Below are 15,830 nucleotides of genomic sequence, written 5' to 3'. Positions count from 1 at the left end.
TGCATATTGCATCGTGCTTGGGATAGGAGTTAGCCCGAGCACGGGAAACGAGGGACGTTTCGTACTTTGAGTGACGGAACGTATCTCAATTCCCTGTCACCGACACTCTGGATTCCCCATGATGGAGTTAGGTCTTGTTGTGTTTTCATATGCATTCATTCTATATTGAGTTGCACAATTCGACTCCTCGGCCATAATGCATCGAGATGCGTGATTGGTGGCACGAGGATCGAGGCATGCATACATTTGTGAAAATACATTGCCATGCCCTTTTCCTGCTCTCTGTTGCAGCAAATCAAGGATCAGCAGCCTTTCAAAAGCCTTGCACAGCATTCCGGCATCAATCGCAAACAGAGGCTAATTGGGGCATCGCAGTGGATTTCTGTGCCAAGCAACCCGAGCATGCATCATTCATCATCCGGAGTGGAGTCGAGGCAGTCCCTAGCTTGCATGCTAGTTTACAGCTTTCTTAGTTAAAGTTGTAAATTTAATTAGGATTTTGTAATTATTTGGACTGCAATATTTATTCGGGACTGTATTATTCTTTCGGACCCTCTGCACGAGGGCAATATTGTAATAAGTGTGCGTGTGTGTGATGTATGTCTTCCAACCCCACGTCTTTCTCCCTTTTATTTACCCGCTTATGATGGTTAGATTAGGGCATGTTTCAATTAGCATACAGTATGATAGCATGTTTGCATTCATTTATCTGTTTTGCATGCACCGGGCTCGGCGCATCATACTAACTGCATTGTATTTTCAATTCCAAGTTGAATACATGTTAGCTGTAGCATTTCATATGCCATGTTTAGAATAGCCGAGCCTGCTATAGTTGCATTTTTGCATGTGTTGCATTAGGCATTTCCGTATAATTAGGATCATGCATGGATTTCTAATTAGCTTCTGTTTTGGCTTGGAGTACTCGGTAAGTTTTATGCTTTAGCATCCTTGCATGCGTGTGAGTGACTGCCATGATAGCATGCTTACCATGAGGCTAATTGCTTATGTGATATAACTGCCTGAATGCCTGTGGGTGAATGTTGGGTTATTTGGATTGGAACAATTCATTCACTGTGTGTTTTAAGCCCACTAGATAGTGACAAAATCATGTTTTCTAAGCCCACCTGAGGGTGGCAAATCCACGTCTTAGCCTACTTGCGGGTAGCACCATCAAACCATTTTCAAATAAACAAACATGAAATGTTTTGTTCCAATTCAGGCGATCCAGTCTATACTTGTATGCTGCGCGCATCACATAGTAAATCTAGGCTAATAACCGGAATAAGAACACACAATGTTTTCAAAACTTGATATCATAGTTAGTAGAGGCCGATCTTTGATCGGGCGAGCGGGGGTGCTCACGAAGTGACCTTCCCCAATCGTACCCAAGTTCCCGAGCCGAGGCAACTTTGGTAATGACGGACACGTGGCCTTAGGCAAATGAGTCGGTGTTTCCTAAATTTTCCCAAAATAAAATATTTAGGTGGCGACTTTGTATCTGGCAAAGTAGTCCATGTTTGGCACTTCTTTCAAAAATCTGTTTTCTCAAAACGATTTGTCGGATTTGGACTCTTTGGTTCAGACTAAGAACCGTGACAATTTTAGAGTCCTGAACTGTAGTGAGCCCAATATCGAACAAAACGGGGGAGCTCGTCCCTCCCGGGGGCGTTCGGGGACGTCTACAACTACTCCACCTAACAATCAACTTATGTGCCGCTACAGTGTGATATTTAGACATCATGAGTCATTAAAGACACAGTGGACAAGCATGAATGAACCTATTGAGTCAAAACCACAATTCAGTTAATACAAAAGTAAAGTTCCCTATACTTGTGCATGCTAGTAGACAAGCCATGAGTACCCTCGGTGTAAAGTGCAATCTCTATATTAGTTAACTATCCACTATAATAGCCCAGTGTAACTCATAATAACACCCATCATATACAGAAAAACTAACCTGTTGCAGCCAAGATTTTCAAGAGTTGTTGTTGTTGTTGTTGTTTTTTTTTTTTTTTTTTTTAAATGACTGTGCAATGTCCTGATCCATTAAGCTTTCTAATCAACCCATGTAACAAGCATTGGGTCAATGACTCCCAAACCAGACGGTTTTAGGGCACTAGGTGTAAAGACACCCCTGCAGGCTTAATAACTCGAGTTGAAAAGGCTACGAATCCGAACAAGTCATTCTTCTTATTTTTCCTTAACTGTGCAATGTCCATGTCCCTTAAGCTTTCTAATTAACCCATGTAACATGTTTTGGGCCAATGACTCCCAAACCAGACGGTTTTAGGGCATTAGGTGTAGAGACACCCTTACGGGCTTAATAACTCGAGTTAAAAAGGCTACGGACCCAAACTAGTCAAGTGGTCTTCTTTTTTTTTATTATTATTATTATTATTATTATTATTATTATTATTATTATTATTATTATTATTATTTAAGAATCTTGGCTCCTCATTTATTCTTTTCTGCAACTCTAGCTATTATCAATGATGTACACCAGGAATTATAATAAAAAGATCACTGTTATGATAGTGTGTTCATGTGAATTAAGGCCTACTCATGACAAGTGTACTAATACCACAAACATAGACAACTCTCCTCGTGCAAACATGGCATGCAAGTATCTACCCAATAAACCCTTTTCATACAAGTCTACTATGCTCTCTAATTAACATATGCAAATTTCATCACTCTACTAGCAAAAAGTCACATTAAGTGAAGTAATGCAATCAAGTGAAACAGGTATAAGCATGAATTATGAGCCAAATAGAAATGCACAAAAGAAAATATAACCCTCTCATCCCCCAACTTGAATATAACATTGTCCTCAATGGAAAAGGAAAGAGAAATGAGAGAAAATTACCAGAATTGTAGGTGCACATCCAGGTAGGCAGAGCGTAACATATACACACTTCATTTTTTTTTTTGTTTTTTGGTTTTTTTTTGTTTTTTTTTTGAAGAAAAGAAAGAATTAAATAAATGAATAAAAATGACATTTGTTGTTGAGTTTCATTTTTTGTTTTTTGTTTTGTTTTTTTTTTTTTTTGAAGAAAAGAAAGAACTAAAAAGAAAAAGGAAAATAAAATAAAAATAAAAGAGACAAAGCAGTATACAGGCGGGAACTATGGAGAAGCCGGTGGTGGTGGTGGCGGGAAATGCTGAGACCTCTGGCTTTTTGGAGGCACGAGCAGATACACGTTCGACTCATAGCCTGCACACACCAAAAGCAAATAGACACAAAACCGTAAAACCAATCATGAGAATAAAATAAAATATGAAAGCACAAGTTGGTCCACTAATGTCCCACATGCAATTCCCTTTTTTTTTTTTTGGTAAATAAAAACGAAAATAATTAAATAAATGAATAAAAAATGACCTTAAATTAAATTAACTAAATTATAAATGAAATTAAACTAAACTAAATTATAAAATAACTAAACTACAAAAGAGACTAAAGTATAGAATAAAATAACCTAAACTAACAGAAAAACTAAATTAAGATTATTGTTAGCACCATGATTTCTGAGGTTTTTTTTTTCGAAAATAGAAAATAGAAAATAAAAATAAATAAATAAATAACTAAATAAATAAAACGATTTTTTTTTATTGTATATTTATTTATTTATTTATAAAATTTATTTATGTAATTAGTTAAAAATTATTTACATCAATAAATTAAAAGAAAAGGAAAGAAAAGAAAAAAAAAATAATAATAAAATAAAAAAAAATAAAACCAAATGCAATGTTCCGCACATGGCCGCACCTGCGGCGATTTGTCAACTTCGCGCGAATTTTTTTTTTTTTTTTTTTTTGGCAAACGTCGTCCCGCACGTGCGGGGCCCAAGCCGCACGTGCGTCTTGGTCAAAGTTGCCCAGCCCGCACCTGCTTTTAAAGCAGGGGGCAAACTTGTTTTGTGAGATGTTTTTGGCCCCATGTGCGCACAGTGCCGCACATGCGGAATTTTCTCCTCTTTTTTTTTATTTTTATTTTTATTAATTTGTATGGGTTTACAATTGAACATGTATAACAACAAAGTTTTTTTTTTTAATTATTTTTTTTAAAAACACAGAAAATAAACATGAAAACATGTTTTTTTTTTTTTTTTAAATAACTCTCAGCACCTAACAAAAGGCACCAGAGTTATGGCATAAAGTTGCCACTTCAGAATTCCCTAGGTAATAAAACCCAGCGTAATTTATAGCCTTCGGGCTAGTACAACCCAAATATACTTAACCATTTCTACCTTCAATTGACATCCGAAAGAAATATAGCACATAAGAACATAACGGAATGTCCACTAAAGGTATAATCTTCACGCGAAAACCACGTGTACTACTTTTCTCCCTAACTGTGTTTGTAACTTTCCCTATTCTCCAACAGGGTGACAGACTAGGTTGATTCTGTATCCAGAATCGAGGTGCATAAAGCTACCTCAACCTATGGGGCTACCATACAGAGTTCAAGCCGAGGTAGTTTTGAAGCAATCTCCACACCCCTGGGTATTTAAACCAGACTCTAGTCTCGGAAATCCCAAACCTTTGTGTTCTAGGCTTTGCCATTCAAACTCTAGTTTCCACTGTCTCAGTTGGTCTCCTAGGAACTCACTACAAACACGGTTAGGTGGCTATACCAGACCATCAGATGCCGTTCGGGCACGGCTAACACCAAAGGAATTACACCTTTAGAGGATTTAAAGTCTCCTAGATGCAAATAAAGCATGACGAGAACAAAGAAAAACAAAATAATCATAGAAGGGAAAGAAAAGAGAATAAGGAATCAATCTATCAATCATAATAAAATGGGTCCATCAAACCCCTGGGTAAAGGAAAATGATTCTTCCTAGTCGAGGAATTTAGTCTCCTATAATCAATGTAGCCTCGCCACCCAGTAGTGGTTCGTGTGGGGACTAACTCTCCTCCCTCATTCTCAACAACGGTGATGCCCGATTTCTTGGGCACCACTTGTGTGGGACTCACCCACTTGCTATCTGAGATGGGGTATATGATACCCGCATCCAACAATTTCAAAACCTCCTTAACTGACCCATCAATATCAAAATTTTCAAATCCAAAATGAGCTAGACAAGCCTCTAAAGGGTCCTCTACAAGAATGGAGGGCAAAGCCTCCTCCACAATCTCATCCACAACATCCACTAATAAGCACTCCTCTCTCTCATGAGGTTGTTGGGATGCTTGGAAAACATTAAGTTTCAATTGCATGTTGCCAAATGAAACTTCCATAACCCCGGTCCGACAATTTATGCATGCATTGGCCGTAGTCAAGAAAGGTCGACCTAAAATCACCAGGATTTGTTTCTTAGAACTGGTTACCGGTTCCATATCTAACACCAAAAAGTCAACAGGGAAGTAGAACCTATCAACCTTAACTAGCACATCCTCAATCATGCCACGTGGCACTCTGAGGGATCGGTCAGCCAATTGAAGAGTGACAGTAGTGGGCTTCAACTCGCCAAGCCCAAATTCCTCGTACACAAAGTACGACAATAAATTGACACTAGCCCCTAAATCTAATAAAGCCCTATCAATGAAATCGTCCCCTATAATGCATGCAATGGTTGGGGCACCCGGGTCCTTAAGCTTAGGAGGTGTGTCATTCAACAAGATGGAGCTTACTTGCTCCGTGAGTAGGACCTTTTGGGACACATGTATCCTAGATTTACGCTTTTGCATACAAAGATCCTTCAGAAATTTGGCATATGATGGTACTTGCTTAATTGCCTCCAACAGGGGGAGGTTGATTTTTACCTGTTTAAAGACATCCATCATTGCCTCCATAGATGCCGCCTTCTTATTAAAAGGGGACGGTGTATCGAGGCATTGGGGAAAGGGTGCCTTAGGCACATATGGAGTGCTAGGGACTAACTCATCCCTCTTAAGTGTTTCCCCCTCACCCTTGCTCTCATTAGGTGTACCCCCAATGTCACCCTTCTTAACTCTAGTTGCATCTGGCGCAACCGACTGAGGCTCTAACTCCCTACCACTTCTCAAAGCAACCACCGCCTGCACTTGCTCATGTTGCTTACCATTCCCACCCGAACTCTCTACCCCGTATTGTCCCGTAGGGTTGGCTAGAGTTTGACTTGGTACTTTTCCCTCCTCTCTCCGATTCATGTAGTTAGCTATTTGACCCAATTGGGTCTCTATCTTGGCAATAGAGTGAGTGTGGGAGTGAACTATTGGTGCTAACCCCTTAAGTTCTGAGAGAACTTCCAACACTTGAGTCTCAAAGACAGAGTTGCCCTGAGGAACAGGCAGGGGTTGTGGTTGCCGGTACGGTTGTGGGGGTCGATAAGGTTGCGGTGGTCGGTAGGATGATTGGTTGGCAAAATTATTGAAATTCTGCCTTGGTGGTGGCGGATTATAAGAAGTGCTTTGTGAAGGGGGTCTCCATGAGAAATTGGGGTGATTTCTCCATCCCGGATTGTATGTGTTGAAGTATAGATCATTACCCAGGTTGGAGAATCCTTGAGCCACATTCACATGCTCTTGGACTAACTCCAGAAATTGTGATGCCAAAGGGCACTCACTCAAGTCATGAGCAGGGCTCGCACATATAACACATGCCTCACGGAATTGAGGCTGATCTTGCTGGGTAGGGGCATGTCCCGTAGCTAATAAGTGGTCTATCTTGCGGGATAGTGCCTCTACTTGTTGGGCTAACTCTAGGTTTTGCCCGACCTCATAAATGCCCCCTCTTTTCGGGGCTCTAACTACGGGTTGCCGGACTTGCCGAGCTGCGGATGCATGGTGAAGGGAATTATCACTTAGGTTCTTAAACAATTGCCATGCCTCAGCATCATTTTTAGACATAAATGTCCCACCACAGGACGAATCCACCATTTGGCGGTGCGGCTCAGTTAAGCCATAATAAAATGTTTGAACAAGTTGCCAATTAGGCACTTGGTGGTGAGGACACTGTTGGAGAGGGTCTCTAAGTCTTTCCCACGTCTCATGGAATTGCTCGCCATCCATTTGAGCAAATTTTGTGATGGCTCGCCTAAGCTAGTTGGTTTTACCTATGGGAAAGTACTTCTCCAAGAACCGTTGCTGTAATTGGTCCCAAGTTGTGATTGAATTAGCAGGTAAAGAATTTAGCCAGTGTTTGGCTTTATCCTTTAACGAGAATGGAAACAATCGCAACATTAAAGCCTCATTTGTGAAATTCTGGATCCTCACTGTCGAGCAAATTTCCAAAAATTCATTCAAATGCTTATAAGGGTCATCATGAGTTAGTCCATGGAATGATGGGAGCATTTGTATAGTGCTGGACTTAATCTCATAATGAGCAGCAGTGGTGTTGGGTAATTGGATGCATGATGGTGATGTATATGCGGTGGGTGTAAAATAATCCTTAAGTGTCCGGTTAGGCACATTCGGGACATTAGGATCTGCCATCTCTAATGGCTCAATGTATGAATATTCAAGCCTAGGAATACGGGCAGAGGTCCTAAGTCTCCTAAGGGTCCTTTCTAGTTCAAGGTCCAAACTCCACAATTCAGGGCGACAAGAACGACGCCCGTGCATACACTACCCAAACACACACTCAAGTTCCGACTCTGTGCACTAAGTATGAAAGCAAAATACCAAAGGAAGAAATACTCAGAACGGTTTAACGAAAACGCTTTACTCGTCTTGCGGATGCTTGACGTGTAGACGTTGTCTCCAACCTCTATTTGAGCTTTGACTTCCGTTTTAGCACTTTGGTACTTTGGTTGTGAGTGTTTGCTTCTATTTACTCACTTTAGCGCTGCGGTGTTTTTTTTTATTTTTGAAGCTCGGCTGCGCTCCGCTTGCACTTCAGTGATAGCTCCAATTTCAAACGCTCTGCACACTTAGCAACACCAAAAGCATAAAATCCTAAACTAAAAATTAAAATAAGAATGTAACTTTAAATTAACTAATTTCGCCAGAAGTTCCCGGCAACGGCGCCAAAATTTGATGGGTCGTTGAACACACCAAAATTAAATACTAAACTATACCAAATTCTATCAGAATAATGGCAAGTCTAGGTATCGATCCACAGGGACTATTGTGAAATTAAACTAATTTAATTGTCAAATTCCTAAATTAATTTTGATAAAAAGATTGGTTGTTTATAACCTAATTTAATAACGAATAAATTAAACTAAGGAATTAAATTATCAATAATAAATGAAATTGGGTTTACTGAATTAGGGAAAAATCCTAGGGTAGAGAATTCACCACTAACCACATAATTAGGGTTTCCAATTGAAATTAATTATGCTATGGTTTGAACGGATTAATGCTTCACAACTACAAGCTCAAAGCATTTAACAAGAAGATCATCACATTCAATGTACGAGCACGAACCATCTCAAGTAATACGAACCGTTCACTCTAAACTAAGGTAGTGATACGACTCGTTCCTCGTAGTATGGTTCGTCCCATACCTTGAATGTGAAGGAAAAGAAAACAATTGTATGGATAACATTTAACAATCACAGAAAGTCAAATATTCGAAAGAATAATGAAAATTATATAAAACAAACTTCTAAATCACCATACAAATGTTCAAACCTTTACATAATTAAAAATCAAAAAGAAAACTACATAATTACATGGTTAGGGTTTCATCAAAACCCTAGAAAAGGAGACTAGCCACTCATGGAGGAGTGGGAGGAGGTAGATGGAGAAGGAACCACCATGGGAGACATCCTTGAAGCTTTTTGTTTCTCCTCCCTTCAAAACCCTAGCCTCTCTTTAGGTCAAAACAACTTCCGAACCCTAATCCAGCCTTTTACTTGCCTTTTTATACTTCCAATCTCGTCCAAACAGGTTTAAAACGTCGGTTTGACTTTCCCAAAAAAAGTCAACGCACGTGCGGGAAAGTCAACGCTGCCCAAATTTTGTCTTTTTGCTCATTTTATGCTCCAACGATGTACAACCTGATTGACACTCAACACACATAAAATATACAGTTTGACCAGCAAGTGAAGTTAAGAGATTCTAATTAACGGCCTCAATGATGTACATTTCGGCCTTAATCATATTTTCACCAACAACGAGTAGTGGGGGGTTGGTCGAAAGTGGCCGCCGGAATTGGTATTGTGTTGGCACCATAAATCTCCATCTCATACTTTACACTTCAAATTTTCAACATTGTGCGGGGAATGAATTTCTCATAAGTGGGTTGAAAGGTATGCAAATGCTGTCAGGCTCAATCTCCATCTCCCACGTGAAGGATGTTTGTCGTGCCCACATGTTTGTGGCAGAGAAAGAATCGGCCTCTGGTCGATACATTTGTTGCGCCGTCAATTCCAGTGTTCCCGAGCTAGCCAAGTTCCTCAACAAAAGATATCCAGAATACAATGTCCCTACTGAGTAAGCCCCCTTCTCTATACAACATATTCGAGTCTTATCTGTTGCGTGATGCAGTTTTCCCTTCTCTCGGGAAATTTCCTATCATATATTAGCATCAATTTTCAAAATTGTCTTGTAATTTGAACTAGTTTTTGCTTGGTTGATTGTAGTTTTGGAGATTTTCCGTCGAAAGCGAAGTTGATCCTCTCGTCTGAGACGCTTACCAAAGAGGGATTCAGTTTCAAGTATCGGATCAAAGAAATTTACGATCAATCTGTGGAGTACTTCAACGCTAAGGCCATGTTTGTTTGGACGGATTAGACTAGGTTGGATTAATATTTCCATGACTAATCATCTTAGGACTACGAATCCCTTTGGATTGTGTATCATATTCTATGTTTGGATTGAGTTAGGACTATAATAAAGGACTAATAATCTAGACTTTGACTTAGTCTTCTAATTTATATCCCACTCCCTTCTGTGGGATTGAATAGTCCATCATATGTGGGATACCATATCCGGATGAATTGTTAATCCGTACTTCAATTGTTTAACCAAATATGAGATTAATAACTTTATCGGATTATTAGTTCAATCCCAAGCTCATGTCTATCTAAACAAACATGGCCTAACAGTGTACCTATTTTGGCTATTAAAAAAAAGAACTGTGTTGTCAGTGTTCACTTGACCATATGGTTTTGCTTGGTTTGGTTGTATGCATAAATATATAATAATTAACAATATTTGGTTTTGGAGATCAGTTGGGCAGATTGTTGAAACTCAGTTATCAAAACATCTTTGATTTGGTAGCCTTGTTGAAATATCCAAAGCAATAAACATTGTTGCTTTGTTGATTTAGATTGCTTTGTTAACTGCAGATTAGACTATGAACAAGGAAATGAAACAGAAACAGATGAAGGGAATAAAACTAGGATGATAAAATAAATAAATAAATAAATAAATAAATAAATAAAGATACTTTGTTTTGTCTATATAAAAAAAATGTTTTGAAAACAAATAAAAATAAAAATAGAAAAGCATACTTAGTGAGCAACTGGAAGTGGTAGCCACTGGGGGATGGGGGATGGTGGATGGATGTGGTGACTAGTGTTGGAACATTTTTAATATTATTACTTCATTAATGTTTTAACTTGAGACATTTCACATGATCCATGAATGATAAGTCATTAGTGAGTAGCAAGTGTTTGGGGTTATAGAAAATCTTAGGGGTGTACACGGTCCGGATTGGTTCGGTTCTAAGAAAATTCAAGAACCGAACCGATTCTAACGGTTCTGTGATTTTGAGAACCAGACCAGACCGTTACACTTGTAAAACCGGACCAGAATCAAACCGAAAAAACGGTTCGGTTTCGGTTTGGTTTACGGTTCCAAAAATTTCTATTTACAAGAATAAATTGTTAATATTAACAAAATAATTACTCAAACTAATTACATTTAACTTATGATAAAAACTAATAATATTAAGGCATTACTTAATATTACATATCTATACCATCCTAATATCATTAAAATTATAAAAAACCAAGTAATAAAAATAAAACTTGATATTATATATATATATATATCTTTTAAAATTCGGTTCGGTTCGGTTCGAACCGCGATTTTTTCATAAAATCCATTAACCGAACCGTTTTTACGGTTCTCATATTTCTTAATCCGAAACCGAACCAATTCTTAATAGAACCGAACCAAACCGTACGATTCGGTTTGGTTCGGTTCGGATTATCGGTTTGAACGGATTTTTGAACAGCCCTAGAAAATCCCAGGTTGACTAAAGGGTTGGTTTGGGAAGTGGGTATTTTTGGCTATTTTAGCCTGGGCTAAAAAGCTTGGTTTGTGAATGATTTTTTGGCTTTTTTGACTTTTTTTTGTGAGAGAAAAGTGTAATAATTATGGGTTGGATGTGATGTTTTGTTTGTTGTGATTAAAATAGTCAATTTTGTCTTTTATGGCTGAAATAGCCAAAAAAGCCAACAACCTATCTTCCCAAACGGAGACTAAGAGAGTAAATGAAGAGGTGTATATATATATATATATTATACTACCATGTCACCCGTGTTATGTATGAGATAAAATAATATATTATTTAGATAATTATTTTAATTTTTTGTATTTTAACTCTCGTAAATAAAATTTTATGTGTAAGTTTAAGAGTTTTGTTGTAAATATTCCTTTACTATAATATACCGTATAGATAAATTGAAATTGTTGTATTGACAGTTAACAATTAAAATTATGCTTTGTTATAAATAAAAAAAAATGACATAGTTATAATATTTCACTATTTTAGAATAAAAATATATGAATTTTAAAAAATTGTTATATTAGTTTTTGAAAGGGAAATAATTAAAGAAATTTTAAAAACTTAATGAGTAAAAAAGAATTATCGTGACATGTAATTTAAAATATCAAAAAAAAGTTAAAAAATGAATAAAGACTTTAAAAAGATGAAATTATAATTAAAACTAATGTCATATTTATTAACAAGTATAATTTTATTTGGATATCTATTTATACTTTAATATGCTTATTTAAAACAAAAATAAAAATAAATAAAAATATTAATAATTTTAAGTTTTAAAATATGATTTTGTAGACTTGCTATATTAACTTTTGGAAGGAATATACTATGGGTGCAACATGGGCGGGCTCAACCCGAGCAACCCGAGCCCAGCCCGAATTTTTTTAGGACTTGGACAAAATATTTTCAAATTCGGTACGGGCTTGGACAAAAATTCAGAAGCCCGAATTAAATTTGGGCGGGCTTGGGCAAAGATGTCAAACAACCCGAGCAACTCGAAACCCGAGTTATATATATATAGATATGTAAAAATATTAAACATACATATAAATTATTAACCATTACATGATATTAAAGTAATTTATATTGTTAAATCATATTGAATATATATTATATATACAAATAACATAAAATCAAACTTTTTTTTCTTTTTATTTTCACTCATAAATTGTAAGGACTACAATAGTGGCATCTCTCTTACATTATATAAATTATTTATTTTGATAGTATTAATGATTTTCTATATATAAAAAAATTGTAAATAGAGTCAAATTTTAATAATTTAATAATGTAGCTGGAAAAAAAAAAAAAAAAAACTAAAATTCATTTACAACTCGGGCAATTCGGGTTTAACTCGGGTCGGGCTTGGGCAGACAACCTTAGGTTACAATTCGGGCTTGGGCAGGCTTGGGCAGGTCTCAACACAACTTGGGCTGGGCTTGGACAACCTCCCAATCCGATCAAACCCGCCCGAGTTGCACCCCTAGAATATACTGGAATATTTTTACAAAAATTGAATATTAGTTATTGAACAAATCATATAAGATTTAAAATAAAATTTATAATAGGAAGAAATTAATGATATTGAAACATATGTATTTTAACAATTTTAAATTTTGAAAAAAAATAGATTAGGACTTTGAATTTCAATTATCGTACAATATTTTTATTTATATAATAATATAAATAAGGATAGGTAATAGATAGATTAAAATTAATTATAAATATAACTATATTTAAAAGGATATGGTTTTGTATAGTTATATTTTAAATTCTAAAATTTATTTTTTAACTTCCTATATAAAAAATTTCAAAATTTTAAATTACATAAGATTCTTTTCTTAAAACATGTAAATTCATAATGGAGTAGAGAGAGAAATATCATAAAAGAAGAGAAGATATGCACATATTAAAGATAAATAATTAAATAATTGACTAATACCTTTAATAGTTTTGAAAAAATTGATTAAAATTAAAATTTTCTTTTTATAGCTTTGAAAAACTATTATATGCCTTTGAAGTAATGTTGTGTACTGACTGTCAATTAACACATATCATGATATCAAAAAAATATTAAAGTAATTTTTTTTTTTTCAAAAGTAATGATATACAAACATAAAATCAATACAAAAAACTTATTAATAATGATTTTGTTTGGATTTTGATTTATCACTTTATAATGAGTGACTTTTTTTTATTATACAAATAACCCTATTACCCATTTTAGCATAAAAATTCTAGTAAAACAATAACGAACAAAAAATAGTTACAAAAAAAAAATGATAATGGTTGGTAGAGAGGAGGGAGAAATGACACACAAAATATAAAATATAAAAAAAAAAAGTTCATAGATAAAAAATGAAAATAATAAAAAATAATAAAGAAGAAGAAGAAGAAGAAGAAATGGTGTACCCAAAAGATAAAAGAGTCTGTTTAAACAATACAATAGATTAAACATAAACTAATCTCCAAATTATTTCATAAAAAGAAAGTTAAAAAATAATGAGTTTCATCGTTCCATAAATGTAATATTTATAGGGCGAGAAAGACATGAATGGCTTGGAAAAAGTATAATGTATGATAGCTAAGATTTTTGAATAGAAAAAAGAATTGATTAGAGAAAGAATGCATAAGAATAATTTTTTTCATCCTTCATTTTCTAAATTATAAATCATGGAATCATTATAAAAAATAATAAATTATGAGATTTAAAAAAAAAAATTACATATAGTGTAGATATGCTTAAATTTATTTGGGAATAACATTGTGTTTAATTATAAAATAGAGAGAGAATCTATATATAAGCTTTAGTTTTTATTTTATGTTTATATAGATCAGGCCAATTGTAAAAGATATTACTAATAGTATACATTTTACGGAAAGTGAAAGAATTTTCTTTTTATTAGATTTACTTTAGGTTAGAGAAGATTGTATGAAATTTATATTCTTTTCAAATAAAAAATTGATTTAATTGAGAAGGAGTTATGTCATTGGAATAGCCCGCAGATGTTTTAATTATTTTTTTTTATAAAAATCAAAAACTCAAAAAATTAGATTTATGGTTTTGAAACACTTAAGGCTTTTACGATGAAACGTCACTTTGGTATAATATATAGCATAGATAGATATATTATGAGATTTAGGAAAGAGATAAATATTAAGAAAATGCTATAGATCCCAAGTAATCTACCAAAGGTCCCACACCCATGTAAAATATTTGGTAGATTATTTGGAATCCTTAACATAACTCTAAATATTATAGGGAAAGCATTAATAAATCCCAAATATTAATAAGTTGAACCATTTGACCCTACTTTTTATTTCGTAGACTGACAAGATCTTTTTGAACGTTAATTACGTATATACCCATGCAATTAAAACGTGCCCTGTTTTTTGGTAGAGGGTAAATGTGAGTTTTTAGTGATGTTATAGTGTGACACCCTCACAATGCAGTATAAGACAACCATTCACAAAACCTGTAAGCATAGGAGAAATATTATCTTTTCATTCATCAGAGTCTTCTTTACAAAAGATACTTCATGTAATGTTAACTTTCAATAACAAAATGAGTGCCCTACGGGCTTACATCTTTCCAAGTAATAACTTGGTTACAACAAAATAGAGTCCTAACTCTGTACATGGAAAGCCCCAGGCTTGAATATACATCTAACATCAAAACAAAATAACAAAAAAGGAGTCTTCAACCCCTAAACCTCCCAAGCTAAGATCTTAGAGGCAGCATGTCTCCTGTACCTTAAAAATGGTGTCCCAAGTAGGGTGAGCTATGACCCAATAGAGATATGCTAAACAATATATGAGAATTAACTAAAACCTTAGCATCCGATAAATGTTCAAGGCTTGTAAACCAACTTACACCCTTTATGTAACCAATCAACATTGCCATCCATATTTCAATCCACTTCCATTTATTTATCCGAATCAATTCATTGACATGGTTCATTTTTATTCAAACAATTCAAATGAGACTACAACTCATATTATCAACACTTCAATCATAACATCAATAATATACTTCTATTTTCTAGCCATTTTACGGAATTTTCATCCGAGGGAACTGGCACCCATATATGCACAAGATTTCATGATTTTCCATTTTACAGAATTTTCATCCGAGGGAACCGGCACCCATATATGCAAGGTTTCAAGACTTTCATCCTGGACACCCCGGCCAACTTAATTATAAATGGAGTCCATCCCCTATCTCCTCCCAAATAATGATACATATACAATGTATTTAAAAGCATGCCATATGCAATGACTACCACAATTCACACATTCCACAATTTAATCAAGCCGTCATATTCAATGACATAGTTCACATGATTAATTCCAATTTACCTAATCCTCATGCAGTTTTTACAACAATCATAGCTATACTCCACCGATAGCCAAAAATAGATATTTCTAATAGATAAACAAATCTATCAAACAGACAATTTGCCAAATTTTCCATAGGTGTGTGGTTAACCAAATCTAATTACACCATTTAATCACAATTTCCTCAAATTTCATGATTCTCCAACCAATTTCATATTTCCACAATTGATTTCATTATTTATACAAATAATTTATTTAATCCCATTTAGGGCATTTTTCTCCTTCTCAAAAATTGTACCCATGGCCAAATTTCACCCATTATACA

Source organism: Camellia sinensis, chromosome 9 (genome assembly GCF_055761805.1).
Source record: "Camellia sinensis isolate YWXY chromosome 9, ASM5576180v1, whole genome shotgun sequence".
Taxonomy (NCBI): Eukaryota; Viridiplantae; Streptophyta; class Magnoliopsida; order Ericales; family Theaceae; genus Camellia; species Camellia sinensis.
The sequence above is the reverse complement of the archived record's forward strand: the minus strand, read 5'-3'. Positions refer to the sequence as shown.